Source organism: Sapajus apella, unplaced genomic scaffold (genome assembly GCF_009761245.1).
Source record: "Sapajus apella isolate SASKATOON/1434 unplaced genomic scaffold, GSC_monkey_1.0 scaffold101, whole genome shotgun sequence".
NCBI classification, from domain to species: Eukaryota; Metazoa; Chordata; class Mammalia; order Primates; family Cebidae; genus Sapajus; species Sapajus apella.
This window is the reverse complement of record NW_022437041.1, coordinates 3,676,170-3,694,016: the sequence shown is the minus strand read 5'-3', so window position 1 is coordinate 3,694,016 and position 17,847 is coordinate 3,676,170. Positions and strand designations below refer to the sequence as shown.

The following is a 17,847-nucleotide window of genomic DNA, read 5'->3' as shown; positions in this document are numbered from 1 at the left end:
TGCTCCCCTCCCTGTGTCCATGTGTTCTCATTGTTCAACACCCGCCTATGAGTGAGAACATGCGGTGTTTGATCTTCTGCTCTTCTGTCAGTTTGCTGAGAATGATGGTTTCCAGGTTCATCCATGTCCCTACAAAGGACCCAAACTCATTGTTTTTGATGGCTGCATAATATTCCATGGTGTATATGTGCCACATTTTCCCTATCCAGTCTGTCGTCGATGGGCATTTGGGTTGGTTCCAGGTCTTTGCTATTGTAAACAGTGCTGCAATGAACATTCGTGTGCACGTGTCCTTATAGTAGAACGATTTGTAATCCTTTGGATATATACCCAGTAATGGGATTGCTGGGTCAAATGGAATTTCTATTTCTAGGTCCTTGAGGAATCGCCACACTGTCTTCCACAATGGTTGCACTAATTTACACTCCCACCAACAGTGCAAAAGTGTTCCTATTTCTCCACATCCTCTCCAGCATCTTTTGTCTCCAGATTTTTTAAGGATCGCCATTCTAACTGGCGTGAGATGGTATCTCAATGTTGTTTTGATTTGCATTTCTCTGATGACCAGTGATGATGAGCATTTTTTCATATGCTTGTTGGCCTCATGTATGTCTTCTTTTGCAAAGTATCTGTTCATATCCTTTGCCCACTTTTGAATGGGCTTGTTAGTTTTTTTCTTGTAAATCTGTTTTAGTTCTTTGTAAATTCTGGATATCAGCCCTCTGTCAGATGGTTAAACTGCAAAAATTTTTTCCCATTCTGTTGGTTGCTGATTCACTCTAATGATTGTTTCTTTTGCCATGCAGAAGCTGTGGAGTTTGATTAGGTCCCATTTGTCTATTTTGGCTTTTGTTGTCAATGCTTTTGGTGTTTTGGTCATGAAGTCCTTGCCTACACCTATGTCCTGAATGGTTTTGCCTAGATTTTCTTCTAGGGTTTTTATGGTGTTAGGTCTTATGTTTAAGTCTTTAATACATCTGGAGTTAATTTTAGTGTAAGGTGTCAGGAAGAGGTCCTGTTTCTGCTTTCTGCACATGGCTAGCCAGCTTTCCCAACACCATTGATTGAACAGGGAATCCTTTCCCCATTTCTTGTTTTTGTCTGGTTTGTCAAAGATCAGATGGTTGTAGATATGTCGTGTTGCCTCCGAGACCTCTGTTCTGTTCCATTGGTCTATATCTCTGTTTTGGTACCAGTACCATGCTGTTTTGATTACTGTAGCCTTGTAGTATAGTTTGAAGTCCGGTAGTGTGATGCCCCCTGCTTTGTTCTTTTTGCTTAGAATTGACTTGGCTATGCGGGCTCTCTTTTGGTTCCATATGAAGTTTAAGGTGGTTTTTTCCAGTTCTGCGAAGAGGGTCGTTGGTAGCTTGATGGGGATAGCATTGAATCTGTAAATTACTTTGGGCAGTATGGCCATTTTCACGATATTGATTTTTCCTAACCATGAACATGGACTGTTTCTCCCTCTGTTTGTGTCCTCTCTTATTTCGTTGAGCAGTGGCTTGTAGTTCTCCTTGAAGAGGCCCTTTACGTTCCTTGTTAGTTGTATTCCTAGGTATTTTATTCTCTTTGTGGCAATGGTGAATGGAAGTTAGTTCTTGATTTGGCTCTCTTTAAGTCTGTTATTGGTGTATAGGAATGCATGTGATGTTTGCACATTGATTTTGTGTCCTGAGACTTTGCTGAACTTGCTTATCAGTTTCAGGAGGTTTGCGGCTGAGACGATGGGGTCTTCTAGATATACAATCATGTCGTCTGCAAATAGAGACAGTTTGACTTCCTCCTTTCCTATTTGAATGCCCTTTATTTCTATTTCTTGCCTGATTGCTCTGGCTAGAACTTCTAATACTATATTGAATAGCAGTGGTGAGAGAGGGCATCCTTGTCTGGTGCCACATTTCAAGGGGAATGCTTCCAGTTTTTGCCCATTCAGTGTGATATTGGCTTTTAGTTTGTCATAAATAGCTTTTATTATTTTGAGATACGTTCCATCGATACCTAGCTTATTGAGGGTTTTTAGCGTAAAGGGCTGTTGAATTTTGTCAAAGGCCTTCTCTGCACCAATTGAGATAATCATGTGGTTTTTGTCTTTGGTTCTGTTTATGTGGTGTATTACGTTTATAGACTTGCGTATGTTGAACCAGCCTTGCATCACCGGGATGAAGCCTACTTGATCATGATGGATAAGCTTTTTGATGTGCTGTTGCAATCGGCTTGTCAGTATTTTATGGAAGATTTTTGCATCTATGTTCATCATGGATATTGGCCTGAAGTTTTCTTTTCTTGTTGAGTCTCTGCCGGGTTTTGGAATCAGGATGATGTTAGTGTCATAAAATGATTTGGGAAGAATTCCCTCTTTTTGTATTGTTTGGAATAGTTTCAGAAGAAATGGTACCAGCTCCTCTTTGTATGTCTGGTAGAATTCAGCTGTGAACCCATCTGGACCTGGGCTTTTTTTGTGTGGTAAGCTCTTAATTGCTGCCTCAACTTCAGACCTTGTTACGGGTCTCTTCAGGGTTTTGGCTTCTTCCTGGTTTAGGCTTGGCAGGAGGCAAATGTCCAGGAATTTATCCATTTCTTCCAGGTTTATTAGTTTGTGTGCATAGAGTTGTTTGTAATAATCTCTGATGATGGTTTGAATTTCTGTGGAATCTGTGGTGATATCCACTTTATTGTTTTTTATTGCATCAATTTGGTTATTCTCTCTTTTTTATTAATCTGGCTAGTGGTCTGTCTATTTTGTTGATCTTTCCAAAAAACCAGCTCCTGGATATATTGATTTTTTGAAGGGTTTTTTGTGTCTCTATCTCCTTCAGTTCTGCTCTGATCTTAGCTATTTCTTGTCTTCTGCTAGACTGTGAGTTTTTTTGATCTTGCTCCTCTAGCTCTTTCAGTTTTGACAATAGTGTGTCAATTTTTGATCTCTCCTTGCTTCTCATGTGGGCAGTTATTGCTATATATTTTCCTCTAGAGACTGCTTTAAATGTGTCCCAGAGATTCTGGTATGTTGTGTCTTCATTCTCGTTGGTTTCGAAGAACATCTTTGTTTCTGTCTTCATTTCATTGTTTCTCCAGTCAACATTCAAGAGCAGGTTGTTCAGTTTCCATGAAGCTGTGTGGTTCTGGGTTAGTTTTTGAATTCTGAGTTCTAACTTGATTGCACTGTGGTCTGAGAGACTGTTTGTTACGATTTCCGTTCTTTTGCATTTGCTGAGGAGTGATTTACTCCCAATTATGTGGTCAATTTTAGAGTAGGTGTGATGTGGTACTGAGAAGAATGTATATTCTGTGGATTTGGGGTGGAGAGTTCTGTAAATGTCTATTAGGTTTGCTTGGTCCAGGTCTGAGTTCAAGTCCTGGATATCCTTGTTAATTTTCTGTCTGGTGGATCTGTCTAATGTTGACAATGGGGTGTTAAAGTCTCCCACTATTATTGTGTGGGAGTCTAAGTCTCTTTGTAAGTCCTTAAGAACTTGCCTTATGTATCTGGGTGCTCCTGTATTGGGTGCGTATATATTTAGGATCGTTAGCTCTTCTTGTTGCATTGATCCTTTACCATTATGTAATGTCCCTCTTTGTCTCTTATGATCTATGTTGCTTTAAAGTCTAATTTATCAGAAATGAGAATTGCAACTCCTGCTTTTTTTTGCTCTCCATTTGCTTGGTAAATCTTTCTCCATCCCTTTATTTTGAGCCTTTGTGTATCCTTGCATGTGAGATGGGTTTCCTGGATACAGCACACCGATGGGTTTTGTCTTTTTATCCAATTTGCCAGTCTGTGTCTTTTGATTGGGGCATTTAGTCCATTTACATTTAGGGTTAATATTGTTATGTGTGAATTTGATACTGCCATTTTGGTGCTAGCTGGCTACTTTGCCCATTAGTTGATGCAGATTCTTCATTGCATTGATGCTGTTTACCATTTGGCATGTTTTTGGAGTGGCTGGTACTGGTTGTTCCTTTATATGTGTAGAGCCTCTTTCAGGAGTTCTTGTAAAGCAGGCCAGGTGGTGATGAAATCTCTGAGTACTTCCATGTTCACAAAGGATTTTATTTTTCCTTCACTTATGAAGTTTAGTTTGGCTGGATAGGAGATTCTGGGTTGGAAGTTCTTTTCTTTAAGGATGTTGAATATTGGCCCCCACTCTCTTCTCGCTTATAGGGTTTCTGCTGAGAGATCTGCTGTGAGTCTGATGAGCTTCCCTTTGTGGGTAACCCGACCTTTCTCTCTGGCTGCCCTTAGGATTTTCTCCTTCATTTTAACCCTGGTGAATCTGATGATTATGTGCCTTAGGGTTGCTGTTCTTGAGGAATATCTTCGTGGTGTTCTCTGTATTTCCTGGACTTGAACGTTTGCCTGCCTTTCTAGGTTGGGGAAGTTTTCCTCGATAATATCCTGAAGAGTGTTTTCCAGCTTGAATTCATTCTCTTGGTCACATTCAGGCACACCTTTCAAATATAGATTAAGTCTTTTCACATAGTCCCACATTTCTTTGAGACTTTGTTCATTCCTTTTTACCCTTTTTTCTCTATGCTTGCCTTCCCATTTTATTTCATTGAGTTGATCTTCGACCTCTGATATTTTTTCTTCTGCTTGGTCAATTCGGCTGTTGAAACTTGTGCATGCTTCGCGAAGTTCTCGTGTTGTGTTTTTCAGATCCATCAATTCACTTATATTCCTTCATATTTTGTCCATTCTCGTTAGCATTTCGTCAAATCTTTTTTCAAGGTTCTTAGTTTCTTTCCATTCGGTTAGAACATGTTCTTTTAGTTCACAGAAGTTTCTTACTACCCACCTTCTGAAGTCTGATTCTGTCATTTCATTACACTCATCCTCCATCCAACCTTGCTCCCTTGCTGGTAAGGAGTTGTGATCCCTTGTAGGAGGAGAGGTGTTCTGGTTTCGGGTGTTTTCATCCTTTTTGTGCTGGTTTCTTCCCATCTTTATGGATTTATCCACCTGTCGTCTTTGTAGTTGCTGGCTTTCAGATTGGGTCTCTGAGTGGACCTTCTGTTTGTTGATGATGAGGTTATTTCTGTTTCTTAGTTTTCCTTCTAACAGTCTGGCCACTCTGCTGTAGGTCTGCTGAGGTCCACTCCAGGCCCTGCTTGCCTGGGAATCACCCGCAGCAGCTGCAGAACAGTAAGGGTTTCTACCAGTTTTTTTCTTCTGCTGTCTTTGTCCCAGAAGGATACCTGCCAAGTGTCAGTCTGATCTCTCCTTTATGAGGTGGCTCTTTGGATATGCAGGGGTCAGGGAGCTGCTTGAGGAGACAGTCTGTTCTTCACAGCTCAAATGCTGAGCTGTGAGCTCTGTTGTTCATTCAGAGCTGCTGGGCAGGTACGTCTGCTGCAGCAGAACTCATAAACCGCTTTTTGTTCCCAGGTGCTCTGTCCTAGGGATTTAGGGCTTTATTTATGAGTTTCCTTTGTGCTGCTCCCTTCTTTTTGTTTCCTTCAGAGCTGCCCTGCCCAGCAAGGAGGCAGCCTAGTCACTGTCTGCCTGTAGAGGCTTTGCTGAGCTGCTGTGGGCTCCGCCCAGCTGCTGAGTGAACTTCCCTGCAGTCCTGTTTATATTGGTGTAGTTCGAACTGCCTCGGCAATGGTGGCCCACCTCTGTATTGGCGGACTCTCTCTGTAATGGCAGATGGCCTTGGCAATGGCGGGCTGCCTCAGGAATGGCAGGTTGCCTTGGCAACAGCAGGCTGCCTCAGCATTGGCTTACTACCTCCGTAGCATTGGAGTGCCTCAGTAATGGCGGACGCCCCTCACCCACAGAGCTGAACCATGTCGGGTTCAGCTGCACTTGCTGTGAAACTCTCAATCCAGAGAGTTTCTGATTGCTGTTCTTTTGTGGGGGTGGGACCAGCCAAGCCTATTTGCCTGGCTCCGTGCCTCAGAGCCTTTTTTTTTTTTTTTTTTTTTTTTAAGTTGGTATTCCAGTCGCCTGTTGAAGAGGTGCTGGGATCTGTGTGTTTTCCCTTGCAGCAACTCACTGTGCTGGCTTAAACAGCGGCACTGAGATTTGTGGCACTTTTTTTACCCTGGAATCTACTGTCCTGGTTCCCTGTTCAGTCCGCTTTTTAAACAGATTAATGGGCGACTTCCCGTGGCTCCAATCACCAGCCAAAGGGACACCGGGACCAGTGTATCTTGTACGGAGAACCGCTGCACCAGGGTGCTGACAAAGCAGCCGCGCAGGGCAAAGCAGCTGCGCTGGCCGACACAGCCCCACTTGCTGACATAGCCACGCCGACCGACACTGTCGTGTTGGCCGAAACAGCTGTGCTCACGACCCGTAGGGCTCCTCCACCTGGGAATTTCCTAGTCTGTGGGCAATAAAAATGCGGCACCCCCTCACCCTCTGTGCTTTCACTGGGAGCTTCAGTCCTGAGCTGTTCCTAAATGGCCATCTTGGATCCTAATCCAGGAATGAAATTATATCAGCTGATGATCATAGGGCTAAAAATAGCCCTGTGATGATCTAAAGAATTAGGCACTGAGAAGTGAGCCAAAATTTCATCATGTAGAAATGTTAGATGGTGTAGCAAGATCAGTAAATGAATGGTTAATAATGTTTGCTAGTGGGTATGTTTTGCAAGTATTGGTTATTAGTATTCTTTTTTTTATTGTTGTGCTTTAAGTTCTGGGGTACATGTGCAGATCTTGCAGAATTGTTGCATAGCTACACATGTGCCATGGTGGTTTGCTGTCTCAATCTCCCCGTCACCTATATCAGGCATTTCTCTCAGCTGTTATCCTTCCCCAACCTCCCCATCCCCTGCTGTCCCTCCCCTAGCCCCCCACCCCCCAACAGACCTCAGTGTGTGATGTTCCCTTCTCTGTGCCCATGTATTCTCATTGTTCAACACCCGCCAATGAATGAGAACATGTGGTGTTTGGTTTTGTGTCCGTTTGCTGCAAATGATGGTTTCCAGCTTCACCCATGTCTCTGTAAAGGACATGAACTCATCGTATTTTATGGCTGCATAGTATTCCATGGTGTGTATGTGCCACATTTTCTTTATTCAGTCTATCATTGATGGGCATTTGGGTTGGTTCCAGGTCTTTGCTATTGTAAACAGTGCTGCAATGAACATACGTGTGCATGTGTCTTTATAATAGAATGATGTATAGTCCTTCGGCTATATACTCAGTTATGGAATTGCTGGATAAAATGGAATTTCTATTTTTAGATCCTTGAGGAATTGCCACATTGTCTTCCACAATGTTTGAACTAATTTATCCTCCCACTAACAGCATAAAAGTGTTCCTATTTCTCCACATCCTCTCCAGCATCTGTTGTCTCCAGATTTTTTAATGATCGTCATTCCAACTGGCATGAGGTGGTATCTCAGTGTGGTTTTGATTTGCATTTCTCTAATGAGCAGTGATGATGAGTATTTTTTCATGTTTGTTGGCCTCATAAGTGTCTTCTTTTGAAAAGTGTCTGTTCATATCATTCGTCCACTTTTGAATGGGTTTGTTTGTTTGTTTTTCTCTTGTAAATCTGCTTTAGTTCTTCATAGATTCTGGATATTAGCACTTTGCCAGATGAGTAGATTGGAAAAAATTTTTCCCATTCAGTTGGTTGCCGGTTCACTCTAATGATTGTTTCTTTTGCTGTGCAGAAGCTCTTAAGTTTAATTAGATCCCATTTGTCTATTTTGGATTTTATTGCCATTGCTTTTGTTGTTTCAGTCACGAAGTCTTTGCCTATGTCTATGTCCTGAATTGTTCTTATAGTTGAAATACAATGATGGTTTGTCATATCAGTAGTCATTCGTGAATGTAGTAGTCTTCAATGGAAATAATAGACTCACTTCACTCACAGTTGATCAAATACTTTCCATCTGCTGCTTCTAAAATTGCTCTCAGTAGTTTTTATTCCATCCAATATTTCTAATTTCCACATAAAAAATGATGGCCTTGCTTTTGTTAGAATGTGATCCTAAGAGAGAGCCTTGTATCTGAGGAATCTGAAGTAGTGACTCCTATCATTTGGGGCATTTATTTTATCAAGCTTATCAACTTTGCTCTCTGATCATTTGTATTCTGTGCTTGTGTTCTATTGTCTAGCAGTAACCAGCATAAATATGTAATTATATGGTTTGTTTTGTGGGTAACAGATTTCAAAATACTCTATTATTATGGTGCTGTTTGAATTGTGTTTACTATATCAGCATAAACATATAAATTGAGTCAAATTATTTGCTTGGTTAACTGCAAACCACAAGTTATTACAATGTTGTCAGTTTAAAAATGTTGCTTGACAATAAAACCATTTGATTCTCTTTGTTCAGATTCAAATCTCAAAAACTTTGTAATTGTTTCCTATATTAGACACAAGTTTTGGAGAAGGCAGTTGATATATTCTGTAGCACCTTGCGTAACTATTTAAACAAGTTTTATAATTTCTACAGTGACTTGTGCCTTATTTGTAGTGGATAACTAATGTTAAATTCCAATATATATTTTCCCTTTTCCTAAGGCCCTGCGTTTTCTAACATACACAAAACCAAATTACTATTAGAAAATTTCAAGATATTTCTATTAAAAAGTTTACATTCCTTATGATGTTTCTTGTTGCAAATTGATGCTTAGTGTTGCAGGGAAAATTAACACTGAGACAAAGGATCTTCTAGCAATGCAATTTTTACTTCCTGGACTGCAGTGAGGGTACTCTCACTAGCCATCTTGCTGCAGGATTACAATGAACAAAGGAAAACACATAAATTTATTCCTTACACATTTGGGGTCATTATTACTACTGTGTCTGATCTCCACTGTCTGGAACCAGACCTTATAGTCTAAACTAAAACCCAATTGGCTAACAACTTAAAACTTTTCTAAACAGGTAAAAGCAATGGAGAGCTGGGCCATGCCTTTGAGTATGTCCAGCACAGATATTTTGGTTACAGTACAAGGACATAGAAGGTACCGGGTGCCTGTAAGCATGGCATGTTTAACAGCTGCATAGAATAGAGCTTAACAATGTTATTAGCATACTTGTTTTTTAACAAGAAAGGAAACTTTAAAAAGGAACTTTTTTACATCCCACATTTCTTTACTTTGAATTTTCATTAGGTGATCCAACCGTACTTTAAACTACTGTTAGTCAGTTAAGCAGTAAAATTGTTTATAGTTTTTGCTATTTTATAATCTCTTTTAACTGCTTTTCTTTGCTGTTTCTTTGGGGCTTTAAAAAAGACAAACAAAAGGATGTGGGATTTATACTTAGCTTCTTCTAGCCATGTGCTTCTACCACCTGCCTTTAGCTCCCTGCTTCCTCTGCTGCTGGACGTCACTGCTATTATTTCCCTATGGCACTGTCTGCCCTGTGTGTGCCCTTGTATCTCTCATTCTCCAGCCTCACTTCTCCATTTCCAGCAAATGAAAAGGGCAAACCTAAAATCAGATTCAACATTGAGAGCCAGAGGACAGAGTGTTTTATCTTATAATCCATGCACTAAGAAAACATAGTATTAATAATTGACAAGATATGACTAAATTGCCTTGCCTTTCCATGAAAGAAGAAAAGACCTCCTAAGAATTCAATTGATTATTTTAATTGTTTTTCTGATCTTATGGTTCTCTTCTTCCTTGATATCTGTATTTAGCTAAGATCAACATTTGTGTGATTATATGAGAACTCTCTGTCAAATGGGTAAACGGACATTCTTCTTAACGCTAAAGCAATTGTGAAATAAGTTTCTTTTCCGTTTATGGTAAATAAAAATGTAAGTTTCCCTGAGTACTGGCAGCTCAGATGTGAGTGTGAATATTTCCCCTTTAATGTTTCTTTTTCTTTTTTTGGGACGGAGTTTCGCTCTTGTTACCCAGGCTGGAGTGCAATGGCGCGATCTCGGCTCACGGCAACCTCCGCCTCCCGGGTTCAGGCAATTCTCCTGCCTCAGCCTCCTGAGTAGCTGGGATTACAGGCACGCACCACCATGCCCAGCTAATTTTTTGCAGTTTTAGTAGAGATGGGGTTTCACCATGTTGACCAGGATGGTCTCGATCTCTTGACCTCGTGATCCACCCGCCTCGGTCTCCCAAAGTGCTGGGATTACAGGCTTGAGCCACCGCGCCCGGCCTTTTAATGTTTCTTAAACGAAGTGAGTAGAGATGTTCACTGTAAGAGTCTCTATATAAGTTCAGGCCATGGTTCCATATTGCAGGGGAGCTAGAGATCATGAATGTCCTTGAGATATTAGCAGAACCATCATTCTAGAACATTGTTTATAACCATTCTGATGATGTCTCTAGTAATCTCTCATAATCTCTTAATGAAATAAATTATATATAGTAATACAGAAAAAGAATTTTCCTTCTGTATTTGACATTATTTAGTTGAATTACAAAATTTGAAATGACGTCTCCATTTCAAATTTACCCTGTTCTTTATACTTCTAAATAAATATACTTCAAATAAATATATTGTAACTTCAATTTACTCATTCATTGAGTGATAGTGTTACCGGAGGAGTAAAACTTCAAGCAGATTGCTCGGTTCCCACACTGGGAGTCAAACCCAGGCCATCTGGGTGAAAACCAGGTGTCCTAACCACTGGACCACCACGGAACGTATTATTGCTGCTGGCTCATGGGTTCTTGGCCTTCCCAACTCTGAAGAATGGGGGAAGGGCGGCCAGAGGCACAGTGAGTTTACCATTGTAATTAACCTTGTTATTAGGCAGAGTTAAAAGACAGCTCCCACACTTTCCTGGGAAGGGATCCAGAGAGGAATGCGTTCAGGCAGGAGCGGCTGGAGTCTTAACTCTTGAGTTATTCCCTCCCCATTCATGTTGTCGTCCAATGAGAGGAGTTCTTTCAAACTTCCTGTGGATTGATTGATCTTTGACTCCAATACCAGCTTGGCTGCTTGCTTTATAACCCTGAGTCACAGAGCGCTTCCTCCAAGAGCCAGGAGCGGAAATCAGAGGCAGCCCTACCTGGCTTGTGCACAGGAAACAAAGAGCTGTACTTGGCCTGTGGGTGAGAAGCGAAACAACAAGGACTAGCCCTGTGGTGGGAAAACTGAAGGCCTGGGAAGTCCCTCTAAAACAGTCTCACAGTAGGAGTTAATGAGCTTCTGTTATATACAGAGAACAGTTCACTGGGAGATAGCAAAATAAATAAGATACTATTCTTATCCTGGATGAGTTTAAAATCTAATATCAAAGACATGTAGATAATGGTAGCATAAAAGGGCTATATAAAAGAAATATTTTGATTGGAGAAGCTAAATAATTAGCTATTGAGGTTGATTTTTATAGGCAAAAAAATGTATTTTTCCACATAGGAAATACAGAAATAATAATTGATAATGAAGATGTAGAATGAGTAAACACAGAGAGACATGAAAGGTGAAGCGGTTGAGGAAAAGACAAATTGCCCACTGTGGCTAAAACTAATTTGCCTGAGAAGGAACAGCTAAGAAAAGGCCAAACACAAGTTGTGAGAACCTCATATTCCACCAAATCGTTAACATGTGCATAATATCAGACAGTGTTTGTTTATATATCATTCCACAGGTTTTATGTGGTCAGACTCCTGCCTTATATTGATTCTATGAACAACAATTACTAAATATAAGAGATTCATATAAATATTGATGTCTTTATTTTGTGAAAATCAACCACTTGTGGAATTCAGGTATTCCAAAGGTATATTCTGGCCATTACTTAATTGATACTGTCTCTTGGAAACAATAATATATGAATAAGAAAATTATTTTTTATTATGATAGGAAACTGTCTCTTCTAAATAAAGATACTTAACTGCTCAAGAAAAATACTAGTAAATAGAAAATAGAAATATTGTAAATAAATTCTATATTGCCTAGTACAGTTTTACCCATGAATACAAGGAAAACTTCATTAAGAATAAATTTTATTAAGTAACAGATAAATAATGCAACATTTCGCTAGTTGGGAAAAATTGGCTAATGTTGGTAATCGTTCTTAATAAATTTGAGAATAGTAAAATATTTTTGGCACATTAGAATACACTCTAAGGTGGCAAAACAGAAAGCTCCACTGTTCATCCTTCCTTCCCAATGAGAGTACCAAGTTTACAACTATCTACACAGGAAAACACCTTTATAGGAACCCCAAATTAGGTGAGCACTCACCGTACCTGGTTTTAACTCTATATTCCTGAAAGAGGAACTGAAGATACAGAAAAAAACAGTCCAGAATCACTGATGACAGCCCTCCGTCACCCCCCAGCAGCAGTGTGGTGCAGAGAGACTCTCTGGGTGCTGGAGGAGGGAGAACATAACATTTGTGAGGCAGTGAACTCAGTGCTGTTCTGTTGGAGGAGAAAGCAAACCCGTATCAAACTCAGCTGACATTGCTCACAGAGGGAACATTCAAACCAGCCTTAGCCAGAGGGAAATCACTGATCACAGGGGTCTGAACTTGAGTGCTGGCAATCCTTACCACCTATGACCAAAGTGCTCTTGGTCTCTAAGTAAACTTGAAAGGCAGTCTCTGCCATAAGGACTGCAACTGTTAGGTGAGTCTCAGTGTTGACCCAGTGGACTGGGGAAATACATGGCAGACTGATAGAGCAGCTGTGGCAGCCAAGAGAGTGCTGGCATTAACACTCCCCTAGCCCCAGACAGCACAGCTCACAGCTCCAAAAGAGATGTCTTCCTTCTGCTTCAGGAGAAGAGAGGGAAGAGTGGGGAGAACTTCGTCTTGCATCTGCGTTACTGGCTTAGCCACAGCAAGATACCTCTATAACTCTGCATGAATCACAGCATTCCTGGGCTTGAAGTGCCCCCAAAGCAGAAACTGCTTAGTTCACAACACCAAGTTATTTAAAATATCTAGAAAGCCTTTCGAAGAAGGACATCTCAAAAAAAAAGAAAAAAAAAAAAGCAAGAAAATCAACAAAGCAACATCAGATGTAATCTACACTGTAAACCATGTGTATCTAATAGATATTTACAGAACATTTTATTCAAGAACTGCAGAATACACACTCTTTTTCTCAGCACATGGATTATTCTAAAATTAGACCATATTTGAGATCACAAACAAGTCTTAAAATATTCCAAAAATTGAAATAATATCAAGCATCTTCTCTGAAAAAAATAGAATAAAACTGGAAATTAGTTGGAGTTTCAGAAACTATACAAATACAGGGAAATTAAACAATATGCTCCTGAAGAAGTGGGTCAATGAAGAAATAAGAAACCAATAAAGAAATTGATAAATATCTTGAAACAAATGATAATGAAAATACAAAAAATGAAACTATGGTATACAGCAAAAGCAGTACACAGAGATAAGTTTATAGCTTTAAATGCCTACTTCGAAAAAGAGGAAAAACTTTAAATAAACACTGCATTGATGCACCTTAAATAATTAGAAAAGGAAGAGCAAACCAAACCCCAAATTAGTAGAAGAAAATAAATAATAAAGATCAGAGTAGAAATAAAATTAAAATGAAATTAACAATACAAAAGTTCAATGAAATAGAGTTGGTTTATTGAAATGTTAAAAAAATTGACAAAACTTTAGCCAGATTAAGAAAAAAGAGGAAATCTAAAAAAATGAAATTAGAAATGAAAAAGGAGATATTACAATTGATACTGTGGAATTTAAAGGATCATTAGAGGCTGCTATGAGCAACTATGCCAATAAATTGGAAAAACTAGGAGAAACTGACAAATTACTAGATACATACAACCTACGAAGATTGAACCAGGAAAGAATCCAAAACCTGAACATACTCATAGCAAGTAATGATTTAGAAGCTATAATAAAAATTCTCCCAGTAAAGAATGATGTAAACCTGATGGCTTCACTGCTGAATTTTAATTTTGCTAAGTATTAAAAAATAACTAACAGCAATCGTAATCAGTACACTCTCAAAAATAGAGGAGAATGAAATACTTCCAAATTCATTGTATGAGGCTACTATTCCCTGATAGCGAGACCAGATGAACATATCAAAACAAAAGAATGAAAGCAAACAAACAAAAATTACAGGCCAATAACTCTGATAAATATTGAATCAAAAATCGTCAACCAAACACTAGCAAACTGAATTCAGCAATACATTAGAAAGATCATTCATCATGATCAAGTGGGATTTATCTCTGGGATGCAAGGATGGTTCAACATATGTAAATTAATCATTGTGATATATCAACAGAATGAAGAACAAAAACCATATGATTATTTCAATTGATGCTGAAAAAGCATTTGATAAATTCAATATCCTTTCATGATAAAAAATTTCAAAAAACTGAGTATAGAAGAAACATACCTTAACATAATAAAAGCCATATATGTCAGACCCACAGCTAGTATCATGCTGAATGGAAAAACAACAACAACAACAACAAAAACTGAAAGCCTTTCCAGTAAGAACTGGAACAAGCAAAGAATATCAACTTTCACCATTGTTGTTCAACATAGCACTGGAAGTCCTAGCTAGAACAATCAGTCGAGGGAAAGATATAAAGCACATCCAAATTGGAAAAGAAGAAGTCAAATTATCCTTGTTTGCTGATGATATGATCTTATATTTGAAAAAAACCTAATGACTTCACAAGAAAATTATTAGAACTAATAAAAAAATTTTAAGTTGAAGGATACAAAATCAATATACATTTTGGCTTCGTTCACAATGATGAACAATGTTAAATAGAAATAAATAAAAAAGCAATACCATTTACAATAGCCACACATAAAGGTAAATACCTAGGAATTAACCAAAGAAGTAGAGGATCTCTATAATTAAAATTATAAAACACTGATGAAGGATATAGTGGAGGACAGCACAAAATGGAAAAGTATTCTATATTCATGGATTGAAAGAATCAATATTTTTAAAATGTCCATACTACCAAAACACTTTATAGATTCTGGGTGATCCCTATCAAAATATGAATGACATTCTTCACAGAAATAGACAAAACAATCCTAAAATTTGTATGGTTTATATGGAACTACGACAGACTCAAAATAGCCAAATTTCTCTTAATCAAAAATAACAAAACTGGAGGAATCACATTACCTGACTTTATATTATGCTACAGAACTATAGTAACCAAAACAGCATGGAACTGGCATAAAAATAGACACAGAGATCAATGGAACAGAATAGAGAATACAGAAAGAAATCCACACAACCACAGTGAACTCGTATTTAATAAGTTTCCAAAAGCATACACTGGGGTAAAGACAGTCTCTTCCATAAATGGTGCTGAGAAAATGGGATGTCCATATGCAAACAAATGAAACTATCTCTTACGAAATAAAAAAATAAAATCAAAATGGATTAAAGACTTTAAGACTTCAAACTGTGAAAACTACCACAAGAAAACATTTGGAGAACTCTCCAGGATATTGCTCTGGGCAAAGACTTCTTGAGCAACACCCCACAAGCATAGGCAACCAAAGCAAACATGGACAAATAGAATCACATCAGGTTAAAAAGCTTCTATGCAGAAAATGACACCATCAACTAAGTGAAGAGACAACCTATAAAATGGGAGAATATATTTACAAGCTACCCCTCTGACAAGGGATTAATAGCCAGATTATATAAAGAGCACAAAGGACTCTATAGGAAAAAATCTAAGATCAAAAAGTGGGAAAATATTTGAATAGATATTTTTTCAAAAGACAACATACAAATGGTAAACAGGTATAAGAAAAAGTGCTAACATCATTAATCATTAAATAAATGAAAATCAAAACTAGAGATATAATTTCATCTCAGTTAAAATTGATTATATCCATAAAACAGGCAATAATAAATCTGGCAAGATTGTGGAAAAATGGGAACGCTTGTACTTTGTTAGTGAGAATGTAAATTAATACAACCACTATGGGGAACAGTTTTGAGCTTCCTCAGAAAACTAAAAATACAGTTACTGTATGATCCAGCAACCTCATTGCTGGGTATATACCCAAAATAAAGGAAATCAGTATATGAAATATATATATGCACTCCTGTATTTGTTGCGGCATTATATACAACAGCTAGGATTTGGGAGCAACTTAAGTGTCCATCAACAGATGAATGGATAAAGAAAATGTGGAGTCCTATTCAGCCATAAAAAAAGAATGAGATCGTGTCATTTGCAACAAAATGTTAAGCGAAATAAGCCAGGTACAGAAAGACAAATATCACATATTCTCACTCTGTGTGTGACCTAAAAATCAAAGCAATTATACTTATGGTATAGAGAGTAGAAGGGTGGTTGCCAGAGATTGGGATGAGTACAGTGGGGTTAGATTGGGAGGAGAGTAGATAGATAATGGGATAACAATAGATAAATAATGAATAAACAAATAAAAGATAGAATGAATAAAACCTATTTGATAGCACAGTAGGGTGACTATAGTCAATAATAACTTAATGGTATATTTTTAAATAATGTAAAGAATGTAATTGGATTGTTTGTAACTCACAGGATGGATGCTTGAGGAGATGGACATCCCATTCTTCATGATGTGCTTATGTTCAGTTGCATGCTTCTTTCAAAACATCTCATGTATTACATAAATTTATACATCTACCGTGTACCTACAATAATTTAAAAAATAAAACGAAAAAAATATATAATTTGTATGAAAGAAGATAGTTACTATTCATAGAGCCATAGATTCTATAATTTTATGTGACATTCAATAATTAGATAATATTAAACAGAATTATTTGGAAAAAAACCTTGGGTGGTAAAATTCTAAAAGAAAAGCAAGGAAAGTATCTTTGTGGAGGAGAAAGCAGTGATTAAGACGGCACAAAGGGTGGGCTTCTGGGGTGCTGACAACATACTTCTTGACTTGAGTACTGGTTGTGTGGGTGTTCACTTGCCGTAAATCATTCAGCTAAACATGTTTATTTTGTGCATTTTTCTGTTTGGATGTGATATTTTACAGTTAAGGAGTTTTGAAAAGAAGACTATTGTCAAGGAAACATATTCCTGAAGTATCATGAAGTGAAAAAAGTTTAGAAAAATGATACACACTAGAACCTCAGCCAACATTAAAATTAAAAAGACATAGCCGGGCGCGGTGGCTCAAGCCTGTAATCCCAGCACTTTGGGAGGCCGAGGCGGGTGGATAACGAAGTCAAGAGATCGAGACTATCCTGGTCAACATGATGAAACCCCGTCTCTACTAAAAATACAAAAAATTAGCTGGGCATGGTGGCGCGTGCCTGTAATCCCAGCTACTCAGGAGGCTGAGGCAGGAGAATTGCCTGAACCCAGGAGGCGGAGGTTGCGGTGAGCCGAGATTGCGCCATTGCACTCCAGCCTGGGTAACATGAGTGAAACTCCGTCTCAAAAAAAAAAAAAAAAAAAAATTAAAAATTAAAAAGACATTATATAAGAAGTGCAAGAACTAAACTAGGATGCTTATTATAACTATTAATAAAAATATTTTAATAAGTTTTATTAGCAAAGTAAGACACGAAAGGGAAATGAGTAACATATTGGAAGAGAAAGGATAAAAGATAATTATGTGAATATATGATAGAGTTGAGTGTGCAGCCCCACCCAAATCTCATGTTGAAATGTAATTCACAATGTTGTAGGTGGGGCCTGGTGAGGGGTGATTGGGTCATAGGTGCCATTGTCTCACTAATGGTTTAATATCCTCCCCTTGGTGGTATCTTCCTGGTAGTAAGTTCAAGATCTGGTAAAGAGAAGCTGAGTTTTTTCAGTAAACCCTAAATGGTCAGCCCTTTACCTAGCCAGCTGCAAAATCCAAGCCTTTGCTGCCACACGCCAGTTCCAGTCAGGTCAGAAAGAAAGAATGCTGGTGGTTATGGATGATGAGTGGATGATTTGGTGTACTAAGATTTGTA

General features: G+C 38.5%; 1 protein-coding gene and 1 pseudogene across 8 annotated transcripts in view; one reads left to right on the top strand and one right to left on the bottom strand.

Annotated features, from left to right (window-relative positions):
- The window catches only part of LOC116536528, a 14,725-nt pseudogene extending 3,915 nt beyond the window's left edge, over positions 1 to 10,810 (bottom strand).
- The window catches only part of NAALADL2 (N-acetylated alpha-linked acidic dipeptidase like 2), a 1,348,438-nt gene that overhangs the window by 443,925 nt on the left and 886,666 nt on the right, over positions 1 to 17,847 (top strand). The gene's annotated exons all lie outside the window — the stretch shown is intronic.